This window comes from Pinus tabuliformis, chromosome J, assembly GCF_031772625.1.
Source record: "Pinus tabuliformis cultivar Carrire ecotype Pingquan chromosome J, CPIR1, whole genome shotgun sequence".
Lineage (NCBI taxonomy): Eukaryota > Viridiplantae > Streptophyta > Pinopsida > Pinales > Pinaceae > Pinus > Pinus tabuliformis.
This window is the reverse complement of record NC_142295.1, coordinates 709,658,128-709,674,014: the sequence shown is the minus strand read 5'-3', so window position 1 is coordinate 709,674,014 and position 15,887 is coordinate 709,658,128. Positions and strand designations below refer to the sequence as shown.

Here is a 15,887-nt window from a genome sequence, read left to right as displayed (position 1 = left end):
TCAGTTCAACATTTTCTCACTTGAGTTTTGTCATGCTTGTCCATTGAGACAAACCCAGGTGCACCATTCTATTTTACTATTGTATTTACTCCTGAAGAAGTAATAAAATGGCTCAGCAGTTCTCTATTTCCAGTGTTTCCATGGGTTCTTAATGTATATTTCGTTTTTTTTATTGTTGAGTTGTTTGCATGCTTTGTATATCACTTACATTCCTATTTAGTAACATTACAGTGGTATCAGAGCCATAATCTGGGCTCATCCTGTGGGAAAGATTAGAATCAAACAACATGGCGATCACCTGGAATGAGGAGGTGAGGATACAACAAATGATGATTGATGTGGGGAAGAAATTGATTCATTCCTCAGTTGGGAATCCAGACATGATCACGACTAATGTGGAGTTATTGGGGGAAAACTGGAGAGCATACCAATCATTGGGTCATGGAATTCAGGCATCCCTCTCTTTTTGGGAATTCTGTGAACTAAGGGGTATGCACAAACCAATGGAGATTCAGTGGGATTTTGTTATGCTCTTAACCTGCAAAAATGATACCCAATACAGAATATACGAAGAAAAGATACCTAGAACACAGAATAGCAATGATTTTATTATTTAGAGAGTAATGTTCACTTGCCTCTTCGAGGGGGCAACCTCCAATAGAGCAGAGCTCGATTACAAAATAAGACACGATACTCCTCGCAGGGAGTCTCTATCCTTTATATATGACTCATATATGCAATACCACGGGCCAATACCGTGGGTTTTATTAATACCATCTATCTAATACTACGGCCCATTTGCAACTAACTGTGGTCCCGTCATTAGTTGCGGGTTAACCACTTACAAATATTAATATGGGCTTTATTGACTCTTGACTATGACGTGATCCCATGACATAAATAAGGGGGTTAGGGTGGGACCCTAACATGCCCTCCCCCTTAAGACTAGCCTTGTCCTCAAGGCTGAAGCTGCGGAAACTGCTGAAGAATAGTGGCTGGTTCCCAAGTTGCATCTTCCGGAGAGGTGTCTTTCCATTTGACGAGGACTTAATCATGCGGTCGCGCAGGTGTTTGTTTCTTGTGTCTAGAACCTCTTCGGGTTGAAGCCAGATTGACCCTTCTTCGTCCAATTCAGGTAGATTGGTTTGAACTCGGCAATTGTTCCCGATCACTTTCTTGAGGCACGATACATGGAAAACTGGATGGATTTTTGCAGTAGGTGGCAAAGCCAACTTGTAAGCCACTTCTCCAATGCGCTGAAGTACTTGGTATGGTCCGTAGAATTTTGGAGATAGCTTCTGACAACCCTTGTCTTTGAGTGATGTTTGCTTATATGGTTGCAGCCTCAAAAAGACCTGATCCCCTTCTTGAAATTGGCGCTCTGAGCGATGCTGGTCTACCTGTTGCTTCATGCGGTTCTGAGCTTGATGAAGATTCCCTCTAAGATGGGCGAGCATGGTTGCGCGGTGTTGTAGGAGTTGATCCACTGCTTGTACTTTGGAGCACCCCTTGAGATAAGAAGTAGGGGAAGGCGGAGGTTGACCATATACTGCTTCATAGGGAGTCATTTTGGTGGTGGCATGATAGTTGGTGTTATACCACCATTCAGCCAGAGGTAACCAGTGTACCCAAAGGTGTTGCTTTTCTGAAGTGAAACACCTAAGGTAGGTTTCTAGACATTTGTTGACGGCTTCAGTTTGACCATCCGTTTGCGGATGATAGGAAGTACTGAGTTTTAGTTGAGTGCCTTGTATCCTGAAGAGTTCCTGCCAAAAATTACTGGTGAAGATCGGGTCGCGATCGGACACAATAGAAGTGGGCATGCCATGCAATTTGAAAATCTGATCCATGAAATATTGAGCGACCAAAGTTGGTGTAAATGGGTGGGGTAGGGCGCAGAAATGAGCATACTTCGATAGTCGGTCCACAACCACCATGATGACTGACTTGTTCCCGGACTTTGGAAGACCTGTAATGAAATCCATAGAAACTTCCGTCCAAATGGATGTCAGAATGGGCAATGGTTGTAATGTGCCTGGTGTGTTGACTGTTTCCCCTTTGTGGCGTTGACAGACATCGCATTCTGCTACAAAAGTAAGGATGTCCTTTTTCATGCCTGTCCAAAAAAATGATCTTCTGGTGCGAGCATACATCTTCTGAAAGCCCGAATGTCCGGCAATGGGCGATGAGTGCAAGTCTGCCAAAATGCGACCTTTGAGGGTGGATGTTGGGGATATTACAACTCTGTCCCTGTAGCGAAGAATATCATCCTGCCACGAGTAGCCCTTGGTGGAATTTGGATCTACCTGCAATTGAGAAATGAGTTGGGATAGCCCGGGGTGTGAAAACCATTCCTTGCGAGCCTTTTCAATCCATTCTGGAATAGGGAGGGAAATTGCTAGCAGAGTACTTTCTTCCTCAAATTGGCGAGATAATGCATCTGTTACACTATTGTCTTTCCCTTTCTTGTAAATGATCTCATAATCATATCCCAGCATTTTGGCGAGCCATTTATTTTGTTGTGGGGAGGATAGGCGTTGCTCCAAAAAATATTTAAGACTGTGATGATCTGTGCGGATTTGGAAACGTCGCCCCAATAAGTAAGGTCGCCAGGTCTCGACGGCATGTAAGATGGCCATCATTTCTTTTTCGTAGGTAGATTGGCCCAGATTCCTCCCACTTAGTTGTTGGCTTGTGAAGGCCAAAGGTCGCCCTTCCTGCATTAAGACCGCCCCAATACCGGTCCCCGAAGCATCACATTCAATGACAAAGGATTTGGTGAAGTCAGGTAGTGCTAAGACTGGAGTGGAACACATGGCGTTTTTTAGAGCGGTAAATGCCTGTTGTGCTTCCTCATTCCAGAAGAAGGAATTTTTCTTTAGGAGTTGAGTGAGGGGCTTCGCTATGCGGCCATAGTTGTGGACAAATTTACGATAATAGCCTGTGAGACCCAAAAATCCTCTCAAGCTCTTCAAAGTCTTAGGTTGAGGCCATTCTTGCATTGCCTGGATCTTTTTGGGGTCCACCTTGACACCTTCACGCCCCACAATGTGGCCCAAATACTCAACTTCTTCCATGCCAAACACACACTTGGACATCTTGACAAATAATTTATGCTTGCGGAGCAGGTGTAAGAGTAGATCTACATGCTGAAGATGTGCAGCCCAAGTGCCACTATAGATGAGGATGTCATCGAAGAAGACAAGGACAAATTTCCTGAGATATGGTTTGAGAATGTGATTCATAAGGCTCTGAAAAGTAGAGGGGGCATTACAAAGACCAAATGGCATGACCAGGAACTCATAATGGCCTTCATGAGTTCGGAAAGCAGTTTTGGGAATGTCGACTTCCTTCATGCGAATTTGGTGGTAGCCTGAGCGAAGATCCAGCTTAGTGAAGAATTGAGCCCCATTGAGTTTGTCCAGCAGATCGTCAACCACCGGAATGGGAAATTTATCTTTGACTGTCAACTTATTGAGGGCCCTGAAGTCGGGACACATCCGCCACTCCCCATCTTTCATGAGTACCATGACCACTGGGGATGAATAAGGACTAATACTGGGACGAATGACACCTGCTTCGAAAAGTTCCTTGATGATTTTTTCTATTTCATTCTTTTGGGTGAACGGATATCTGTATGGCCGCACATTTGGGGGTTGGGCCCCTGGAACCAAGGTGATGCTATGATCATGTTCCCCTCGCGAGGGTGGAAGCTCATGAGGCTTGTCAAAGACCGGCAGATGGTTATTTAAAATCTGTTGCATCTCAGGATGAATTGGAAGAGACTTGGTTTCGACGACCTGGATGGCATTAAATTGAGCTACCACTCCATGATTGCCCTTTTTTAACAATTTTTCCATCCGATGCGAGTTGATGATAGAGGGGGCTCCCGCCTAGAGTCCACGGAGGGTATGTGTGTAGTTGTTCTGCTTAAAACTCATATATAACTCCTGAAAATCCATTGTGATTGGCCCAAGCGTGCGGAGCCATTCAGCGCCGAGGACAATGTCGCAACCCCCCATGTGTATGGCAAACATGTGGGTTTTCAACTGATAATCCCCCATTTGAAGTTTGACATTTTCACAGCGGCCTTCACATTTCATTGTGGCCCCATCTGCAATTTGGACTTGGAAGTTAGAAACTGCTCTTACAAAACAATGCACTGCTTTTGCGATTTTTTTATGGATGAAATTATGGGTACTTCCACTATCAATCAAGACTACTACTGGGCGATGTTTAAGAAAACCCCTGATTTTGAGAGTTTGAGGGGAAGAAATCCCTGCCAACGCATGCAGCAAAATAACTGGTTTGTTAGAGACATTCTCCTTTGGGTTGTCTTCTTCTAGCGCCTCATGTTCCTCAAGTGGTGGATCTTCCTCTGTTGAGCTGTAGTCAGTGGCATCTATTTGAAAAAATTTGGGCTCCTTGCATTTATGACCTGGGGAGTATTTTTCATCACAGTAGTAACATAGTCCTTGCTTCCTTCTTTCAGCCATTTCCGGCGGTGACACCTTTTGGACCTTAAGTGTTTGAGTCGTGTTGTGAGCCTGTAGGAGACAACCTTTAGTGGGGAAATTTGGGCGACTGTATTGGGCTACTAATGCACGTTCCACGTTACGGGCTACCTTGCAAGCCTCTGTCCAAGTGGGAGGGTGGTGCAGTAAGACTTGAGCTTTGATGGCTTCTTTAAGACCACTGATAAAACATTCCGTGTAGAAATCATTTGAGAGACCCCAAGTGCGGAAGGCTAAGGCTTCAAAAGCTGTAATATATTCATCCACGGTACCTGTCTGTCGGAGCTTAGTAAGACGACCCAAAAAAGAGTCCTCCTGTTCAAAGTGGTCTCGAAGAGCTTTTGTAAATTGGGTCCACATCTTAAAAGGTCCATTGCAACGTTGATGCCATTCCCACCATTGCCACCGTTCATTGTCCAAGTACATGCTCCCCAACATAAGCTTAGTCGCATCATCGAAGATATGATTCAGTTTGAAATACTGCTCCATTTGTGCTATCCATGCGGACGGGTGAGAACCGTCAAATTTATGCATATCCAACTTGGGAGGTCGCTGACTGGGTGGTGGGTGGGTGTGCCAGACGTGAGGAGAGTGGCTAGACTCACCCTCATTGTATACATTGTCATTATACGCCTCCTCGTGGGCTGGCTCCTTGTCCTTCGGGAGTAATTGCTGGACCTGGAGAGATAGTCTGTTAAGCTGCCTATTGATGGATTGGATGGATTCGTCAAGTTTGTCCAGTCTTTCATTGGCCATTGCTTGAGCTCTAGTTTCTACCATACACCAACCTGATGAAAAATTGGGACCACCAAAAATTTTTCACTAATAATTGAATGGTACCACCGTGCTCAATTCGTCGTCCTGATTCTGATGGGCTAGATCACAAATAAGCACCCGGGAAGATCTCAGACTTTTTTTTTTTTTTTTGAAAACTCCTAACGGAGTTTTACTCCTTCCTGATCAATACTGCAGTCGCCAAATCCTCAAAATGTCAATGCGGCCAAACTTCCTGCGAAAATTATACCTCGGTATAGGAACCCTTCACAACAACTCCGATCTGGTGGATCTAAGAGATCTGAATGCGGATCGGCTGGCTCTAATAGATCGGAATGACTGATCTGCGAACTCGAGACTGCGGGACTGATGTCAGCTGCTTCTGCACCCCTTTGCACCAGTGGATCTGGAATAGATGATGTGTGATCCCCCGAGAGAAAAGGGAACTATGGTCTTGAGGAGTGTCAGGTGCTACAGATCGCAATATACATAAGGGTATGGCAGTAGTACTTGGCCCAATGTTTCAAGGCTCTAACTAAGGAGGATCGACCGTACCCTTAGCCGTAAAACCCGACTACCCTATCGTACGGGCGAGTAATCTCTCCGAGTGCTATTCTCGGTGTACTGTAGCCACAAGACGGCCGACGGTTTATCTATGGCGAGGTTTCAAGGGAGCCTAGGGGCTTCCGATATACCCAGAGGGTACGTGGAAAACAGTCCGTGCGCGGTTTTGTCTAATGCGCTACTACTCGAAGGGGTACCCACAGGGGTTACAAGGGAGTCCAACAGAAGTGACCACCTCTTGTATTTCCTGCGTGCATGCCTCCCCAAATCCGCAGGTTTATGCGCTCAACGACAGATCCCATGGTTTAAAGACGTCGGAACACGTCTCTAGCCAAAAAAAAAAAATTGCTAAGAATTGGCAATCCCACCGGCCCTGGAAAGTGCTCTGATACCACTTGTTATGCTCTTAACCTGCAAAAATGATACCCAATACAGAATATGCGAAGAAAAGATACCCAGAACACAGAATAGCAATGATTTTATTATTCAGAGAGTAATGTTCACTTGCCTCTTCGAGGGGGCAACCTCCAATAGAGCAGAGCTCGATTACAAAATAAGACACGATACTCCTCGCAGGGAGTCTCTATCCTTTATATATGACTCATACATGCAATACCATGGGCCAATACCGTGGGTTTTATTAATACCATCTATCTAATACTATGGCCCATTTGCAACCAACTGTGGTCCCGTCATTAATTGCGGGTTAACCACTTACAAATATTAATATGGGCTTTATTGACTCTTGACTATGATGTGATCCCATGACATAAATAAGGGGGTTAGGGTAGGACCCTAACAGATTTTGTAGGGATGATGAGAAGTATTAAGAAAAAAGATGAAAGAGTAGTTGAAGGGGCCATGGTTGGCAAAGAGATAGTTAAGCATACACCCATTGATGAGGTGTCATCCATTGATGAGGTATTCTGGGTTGACCGAGTTCTCAAGCGATAACAATGCACCACAGGTTGGTGAGGTGCCAGAAGAGAACTTCATTGTTGTTGAGGAGCTGATAGGTACAAAGGCCTCCAGATCTATGACGGAGTTGCCAAATGACAGTCGCCTACAGCTGACTGGTGAGAATATCATGCATATTGGGTTGTCTATGGAGGAGATGTCGAAGGCTCATGTCGAGCCCATGATGGAGGAGGATGTGCAGCCATCCCTTGGGCTATCCATTGATGAGGGGCAACATAGAGGTCACACGTTGGGTTTTTAGCACAGTGCACTTCAGAGGCCCACTGGCGGGGTCTATAGCATTATTAACCCACCCTTATGCGTTAGATTGAGGGAGGCCGAGTTGTCTATACGTACTCGAGGGGGTGGACAGGTTAGTAGGACTGAGCTAAGCATGATACCACATCAGCTTGGAGGGCTTGTTCCTTCCACAGAGGATTACACATTCCATCTCTCCTTTGGGATTGGATTACGAGAGGTTCTGAGCTAGTACTCGATGGAGCAGGTTAGGCGGTTGGATACATCCATGGCCACATGTCAGCAGAGGCCATGGATTACCAAAGGGACTTGAGGGTCGGACTATTTTTGGGATCCGGGAGGGATTTTCCATCACATCATAGAGCTGGTAGGTGATGGTAGTAGCTACGGGATGGATTTGACGATTGAACGCACCCACGTTTTCAGATCTTCATCAAAGCCCGAGTCAGCACTAGTGACAGGATGGTTTGACAAGCGAGCAAAAAGATTTCATGAGTTGTCTTAGCATATTGATGGTGCGTGGCATCACAGGGTGACTAGCTTACTCTGGCAGGAGCTGGTAGGAGGAGGTGGCATCGATAGGGTATCAAACAGGGCATTGTATGGAGAGAGTGCTCTCTTACTAGCATATGGGATGCAAGTACTATTGAGGATAGGCGCAGTAGTGTCATTTCCGTTAGCATGTGGGGAGTCGGGCCGCTCAAGTCTTTTAGAGTAGATGGGGGGATGTAGCCCACATCATGGAGGGCGTACTAGCAGAGAGGTCGATATTTTGGCCCATGCAGGATACTGTATGTTACAGGGTGGTACGACAGTGGGCAGTGGTACACAGGACTACATAGAGTTATGTCATAGCGTCCAGTGTTATGTAGAGGGATGCAATCTGATGCATACAGACCCAACATTAGGCCATAACATCCAGTGGTGTGCGGGGCTATGGAGCGAGGAGCAGGAGTCTGTAGAGGAGCATGGAGATGCAAGGTGGTGTGTCATAGTATGTTGGACTACGCTGTGGAGTGGGAGTGCCTCACATCGCATTGAGTACATGCGGGGAGTGACAGGTACAATAACACATGCGGGACCCAAGCCATTACAGGATGCCATAGTCGTAGCCAAGGGTACCTAGTGGTGTATAGGAGTAAGCCATGGTGTACAGCGGCATGTCCAAGAGTACCGGGATGATCGATGGCATGCAAGGGTGTATAGTGTTGCACAACAAGGTCATGGAGTGTTGCCTCCAAGGAGACCCTTGGATGGAAACACCGAGCATACCTTTGGGTGTAGTTCACCCAGGATCGACGGGGACATAGATGACCGATACTTGATGATATCTATGGGGACTCACATGCCTGGCCCTCTTCCACATCCCTCACAGGCACAGTCGATTTTGCTGTCGACTTTCTGCACTTTGGGCATGAGCCACGAGGGACGAGGAGCTCACCCGAGATATTTGGGTGAGACTCGATGCACTAGGGGGGAGAATTTTCAGCAGTGGCGTTGGGTTGGTGCATTAGTTGACAGCCATAGATTGGGGGATGAGGTGATTATTTGTGGGGGTGGCATATCGTTCATCATCGAGCCTACGTCTAGGGATCTAGTCCCGAGGGAGACATGTGCCACTCTTTTCTCAAGGCATGTTGGGACCGAGCATGAACAAAGGATAGCCGTTACGACTAAGGTAGTTTCCCAATATGTGTATGGGCTCCAGACCTTATATTGGCACATTATCGAGAGTGTGGATGGCAGACCCAGGGGAGATGGTTGGTAGGGACAGGAGGGATCCACATACCCTAAGTCGATTACAAGTATTGGATACCCATCTTTTGGTTGCATTCAGGGGTTAACTATTTGGCACACGTGGCTTCTAGCGATCATCAGTGTTACACAGTGGTGGGCATAGGGCCGATTAGCATGCATCAGATTAGCCCATGATATATGGAGCCTATATAGTGATCACATGCAGGGACTAAAGATGAGGGCCAGATGGATTCCATCGGTTGACAAGGCTATGTCGTAGCAGGTCTGTCTATGGGATGCAGGGATTCAGTTGATCAATAGATCACTCGTGATGAGCGGAGTCGTGGCAAAGGGTGATATAGTTCACTCTTAGGATGACACATGGGGCTTCATAGAGGATTTCATCATATGGGGAGGCAGACATTCTCTGTTGTTGCACAGGTTCGAGTTAGATTTAGATGGGTAGGCCTAGGTGCCATGGAGATGCCCAGGCAGGATGTGTCTCGCCTCTTTCAGTATTCCATCATCGAGTTCTAGGAGAGGGGGATACTGATAGCGCACGATGGGGAGTATGACATAGTCAGAGTAGCGCAACATCAGCATGGTGGCACCACTTTAAGACTAGTAGGGAACTAGGGCATCACAGCTCTTCACAGCTCAATAACCTTTAGGGATGCGCCGACTACTGCAGGGGGAGATCATACAGATCCTCCATTGGGCTTTAGCGAGTCACTGATGGAGAAGGGGACTTCTGGTACTTTCACTAGGCAGGATAGTGAGTGGAGCAAGGGGAGCTTCATGTTGGACAGGATTTCCTGGGATCTTGGTATTGAAGGATTCTTCCATATCAGGATAGTGCAGAGGTCATGCATGATCTAGTGGCACATCTGGGACCCTAGCACAATTTGCAGTGACAATGGGGAGCAAGAGTTAGAGAGGTTTCTTGCTCAGGCATTGCTTGAGAACAAGCGATTTTTGGTGCATTGGAAGAGCTTGCCGGATGAGGATGCCACCTGGGAGGGTGAGCACATTTTGGAGCACCCAGTTGTGAGGTTGTTTGAGGGCAAGCAACATTTGGGAGAGGAGGATTGTCATGTCCCTTCTCAAACACATTTGTAATAGGGTGTTGCTACACAATTTTGCACAATTTTGGCTAAGGAAGAGAACCCATCATTTTCGACTTAGGAACTTAGGAGGCAATTCGACTTTATTTGGTTGCTAGTGGAATGTGGGGGCCACCCACATGGGAGTTCGAATTGGCCCATTCGAATAGCTTGGAGGGAAAATCGAGTAGGTGGATGGAGGGGCCCACATGAGGTTGGGTAGGCCCAAGGAGTTATAAGGAGGGAGGAACTCTCATTTTGGATTGATTCTTACACCTTGCAATCAAAATTACTTGACTATTCACTCTGTTGTTTAGTTGAATCAACCGGTTGTTTAGCCATGAATCTCTCAGGCAAGAGATTCAACCTCTGCTTCGGGGGATCATCCGTGCCCACCCTAGAGAGGCAATTCCATAAGTATTTCAAGAGTTCCGGGAGTGCGTTACAGCACTACCATTTAGCCACAATAGGAAGTGCATATTTCTGACTAGCTAGAGAATACGCAAAGGGAGTTTGGAGCTATCAATGATAAAGCATTTTCCAGGAGAGTTAGAGGATTGGGAGAGTAGTAAGGGCCAATCTTTCTTGTGAGTTTGGATCTAGTAGAGCCAGCATCCCAGCAATCCGATTTACAGTTACCTGGGCCTACGCAGACAACCATCACTAGGCTCACATGGGAGTTGGAGGAAGGAATTGTAGAGCTGGAGTTGGTCGTGAGAAGTAGGAGATCACTTGGAGGGCCATTTGAGGAGTATTTTAGGAGTTGGGAGAGCAGAGATTGATAAGATCAGTCACAGCAACAGAATTCGAAATTGGAGGAGGGTTAAGCTGTGAAGGGCCAATTTTTGAAGGTTGGAACCAAAGGAAACCCTTTCTGGGTTTTGGGCAAGGATCATAATCCTAAATTTATAGAATTTTCTGGGCAGATCTAAGGGGTCAAACAAGGGTCCCAACTCATTCAGCAGCTAGAGGAGCTAAAGGGAATTTAGGCCAAGATTCTGAGGTCAACATTTGGTCAATTCCTTCGTGGGTTTTTATGAGTTTAGGCTAAGGAGCAAGGAGCTGAAATCTCATAATTTTCTGAGCATGGCAAACAATCATTCTAGCCCTTCGAAGTGAGCAAACAAAGTAGTTTTCTGGGCTAGCGCAATTCAGTTTGGTGCAGTAGTTGTAGCAACCTTCAGTTCAACATTTTCTCACCTGGGTTTTGTCATGCTTGTCCATTGAGACAAGCCCAGGTGCACCATTCTATTTTACTATTGTATTTACTCCTGAAGAAGTAATAAAATGTCTCAGTGGTTCTCTATTTCCAGTGTTTCCATTGCTGCTTAATGTATATTTCATTTTTCTGATTGTTGGATTGTTTGCATGCTTTGTATATCACTTACATTCCTATTTAGGAACATTACAATTAAAATAATAATAAAATAAGAGGTTCTAGAGGGGTCCATCAGATTTATAAAAGAGGAGGAGGCCATTTGGGGACATCTTAGATTTGATTCTTGTATGAAAGGTTGGGAACCCAGTTCTCTACTTCCTTTGTAGCCCCAGGACGAACACCCTTGGGTGATTTAGTGAGATTGGGCGAGTACCCATGTCCCCTTGGTGAATTCATCCAGAATTCACATGAGAGCTTAGTAGTGACAGTTCAATTCAATTTTGGTGGAGGGCCCGTGCAGCATTGGACCAGAGCCTTGAGGCTAGTTCTATCTCAGCTATATCAACTATTTTGTTATTTCAGCATGTAAAACCCCAATTTATATATGATAATAAAAGTTGAGATTATATCTATTCTTCGTATTATGGAATTGCATGCACTCTTTTGTTATATTTTACATGGAAATTCTATGTTAATAGAATGGTGATTTTACGGTGAAATTTTGGTTGAGTTAAATTTCTACATAATTAGCAAAATATCCTGTTTGGGATATTACAGGCAAAGTGGGTTGAGGAGCACCACTTGCAATTTTGAGGTGAAAGAAGGCTCCAACATAGGAAAAAGGGAAAAATCGATTTGACAATGAATGGTGGGGGCCACCCCAAAGAGGAATACGCTCCCCTTGGCTAGTACGCTTTCATGGAGGGAAGAGAGGGAAATCGATGGATGGGACCTACATGGGGAAATTGGACACCCAACGACTAAAATAGGAGCACTCCTCATTTGCTCATCTTGGATCATTTGATATTCACAGTTGACTAGCATGCTTGCGCTGAGGGCCAAGTCTGCATGTGCTGTTGAGCACACGAGATTTTCGAGTGAGAATCTCACCCTACCTTCAGTGGACTTCAAGTGCTAGCCCAAGGAGGTGACCTACATCACATTTGATTCAATCTAGGAGCTTTCCAAGCGTCTTCATGGAGCTGGGTCAGCAAGGGGACGTTGGAAGGGGAATACGCAGCCTTTGGAGGAACTAATTGTGGAGCCGAAGATTTGTAGGCTTTCAGGGATAGCCTAGGGCCATCATTTGCTGAAGATTTGGAGTGTTTTCGGGGCTCTATTTGGTGTGAGTCTGTTGTGTCAAACAACCATCACCAGTGATTGCATGGGCCTGCGCAGTGGTACCTTCATACCACACATGGGTGCTTGGGAGGAGGAGGAATCGTGGGCTAAGGCTTGTGGGGTAATTCCTAGAGGAAATTTGCTAAGTATTTCACCCATTTTGGGGACCATCAGCAGTGATATTTTCAGGTGGGTCAATAAACTCAGCAGTTGGAGGAGTGGCTGGAAATTGGGCCGAATTTCAGAGGTCAGCATTTGGCCAAACCCTTTATGGGTTTTGGTGGGTTATTGGTGGAGAGACCGAGGTTAATTTCCCAAAATTTTATGAGCACCGGAGGAGGATCTAGCAGCGATTTCTTGCAACAGCTGTGCAGTTTTCTAGGGCCATCACAGAACCTTTGTGGGGGTCAGTTTCCTAGTGGTTGAGTAGTTGATTTCATCACTTGGGTCTTGTTATCTTGCCTTGGGCAAGCCCAAGTGCATACATTCCGATCTCATATTGTACCCCTTACTTATCATAATAAAATGGCTCATTTCTGCACAGATTTTGGAGTTTTTCTGGGTGTTTAATATTGTGTGTTTTGCTATGCATGCTTGGTTTATCACAATTAATTTTCCTTAGGGATATTACATATTTGACCATGTCTAGATGATGTTCTTTAATGCTGGAGAAACATTGGAAAATTTGAAGAATTAAATCATTACATTCTAGATCAAGCATGACGTCATATGATCTGAATCCAACCATGATTTCTAAGATCTTGAGATTTTTTCCCAAGGTGGGACCCAAGGTGTTTATCCAAGTCTTGGAAGCTTTCCACTATCAGCTGGAAAACTTTCCTCATAATATCATCATTGTAGGGAGGTATAGGTGAAGTTATCCTCATGACCTCACTGAGACAGGAGGTAACTATAAGTCTCACCCCCTCACAAGGGTGCTCCAAGAATCTCTGTTGTATCAAGGCAAGCATTGTTGGCTTTAGAGCCCAACTTAGAATTATGGATAGCAGGTGACACTTCCTTTAGCAGCACTATAAAAGACTAAACTTTATATGAAGACTTTGTGACCACAACTTGTCTTACCATCTGACCTTAAAGACCACCAATCTCTGGCTTGTTATCAATGAGGGTCACTTCTTTGTGATCACCAAAGATTCCCAAGTAGATCCCAGATTCTTCAGATCAGGGGTTCACCTTGAATGCTACTTGAGACATCATTCATACATTCACACTAAGAGTCCATGCATAAATGTGTGCCTTCCATACAATCACAGTAAAAAAACAACTTATATGCAGCACCTAACACAATGATGGGTAAGAGCCCTCATGCAAAATGAGGGGTAACAAGACCTAAAAATGGAGAATAAAAACATTTCTTAAGAGTTTGTCAATTTTATGGCATTCCTATCAAATATGCCAACTACGTGTTGTAGACAAGACAAGTAATTTCAATGCTTAAGAACCTTCATACTACATAGTTAGGAACCAAACACTCATAAATAATAACTGCATGCCTTGTATAGCCCTCCGTCTATAGTACACTATCATATTTTTTTCTCATTTTAACATATAACTAGGTAGATTGAGAAAAGAGATGCCTCAGGCAGATTGCACTGACATAAAACTGTATCCGGTATTTGCCTCTCTCACTGACCGTTTCCATTGAACTGTAGGCACTATTATAATATCATTTTTATTTGATTTATTCAGGTCTCTTCTTTGCCATAATTATAGCATAGTTTTCTAGAGAACATTGGTATGGGAAAGAGCTTTTGGTGGTAAAATACTCCCAAATGCCATATGTCTGGAGCCTTGAACACTAGGTTCAAAAGCTCTTAAGTAAAGAAAAAGAGAAATTACTGAACACAATGTTGGAGATAAACTGGATATCATATGTCGGAGGTGAACTGAATATTATAAATAAAAAATACCTTAATGCCAACGATAGCAATGATTGTGAGTTTTGTATCTGGAATTTTCCATGAAGCTCTCTGCACCTCGTTCTCAGCCAGCAATGTTTTGTTTAAATCTTGGTACGCATATGCTATGCATCGAAGACTATTGGTAGCCATTTCACTGATGACCTCTTTCAGATTACAAACCTGTGAAAGTGATCAATCAAACAATTTCAAATCTCAAAAAATGCTACCTTCAAAGAGCAAGCAATCAGTGGGCCCACTGTCACTTATTTCTTTAGAAGAAGATTCTTTTAACAATAAAGACAATAATTCCTTACTAAGTGTCACACCAAAACCTCCAGAAAACCCTTGGGAATGTCACTTACAACAATATGACCTAGGTTATAACAATTGATCATCCACATAAAACCTTCAAAACTGCACACATTTAGCATAGAAGCCTCACATTTTCATTAGTCATTTCTGTGACTCTTCCATCAACATCCAGCCAGCTACTACATAGGTCTAATATCACTTCTGCTGCCCCTTTCCAGTGAACTCTAAGCTCTCCGTTTGGTAACTTCGGGACATAATCAATCAAGTATCATAAATCTTGCAACACATTCTATGAGTTTATCAAACCAGGAATGCAAATAGAGAAAAATGATACGAAATAAATAACAATGTAAAAATGAAAAGATAACATACAATTATGGCCACTCCTGCCCTCTTTCTTATTGAGTTAAAGGCTTCCATTCGGTATACAGAAGACTGTGATCTGGAACTTTTGAAATCCATACCAAGCTGTCGCGAAAAGAGCAGATCAATATGATATGGTACTTGAAGTTGGGAACTACACCATGAGGACCAGTAGAAGCCACCATGTCCCGGTTGCACAGAAAGAAAAATAGAAAATAAACAAACTACAAAGGAACTATTTTTTTCTTCAAATACAAGTATTACTAAATAACTTCTTGGAAATTTTTGTGTAACATACATTATGTTTGAACTTTGAACTAAGTTGCCAGATGCCCAGTTTTAGAAAGCATTTGTTTTCCTTTCAGTGTTTTTGTATGGCCGTACAAGTCTAAGAAGGTTTGATATTTTTAGTTATGAAAACAAGTTTCTTATTGTTCTGCCAACATCATCAGGCAGCAAGCAAAGTTTCATAAGTCTCTTCCTCAATCACGACAAAAGAGTAGACCACCCACATTGGGAACTGGTAAGGCTTTATAAATTAAAAAGATTCTGATTTACTAGGTGGAAATGCCATTCTTGCTATGAATTCCTAAAGTAATTATTGAGATTTCTCATACTATAAAGGAATATTGTTTTTTTTATTGGGAGAATCAGTAGACCTGCCACCTATCAATGAGCAGATCTAGGATTGAGTCAGTGGGACTGCCACTATACTCCTGAGCCTAGTGCAACTGCCCATGAGCCGCACTAGACTAAACCGAGTTTCGAAGCTCAGCGGGGCCCCTATATTGGTTGGCAAAGCAGGACATCCACCGTTCTTCCTAGCCCGATGGGCTACTATAAGGGAATATTGTTACAAAAGAGAATGTTGGCTCAACTAGGT

At 44.2% G+C, this 15,887-nt stretch overlaps 1 pseudogene; it reads right to left on the bottom strand.

Moving 5' to 3' along the window:
• Positions 1–15,887, bottom strand: part of LOC149228755 (calcium-transporting ATPase 5, plasma membrane-type-like) — a 396,645-nt pseudogene that overhangs the window by 138,500 nt on the left and 242,258 nt on the right.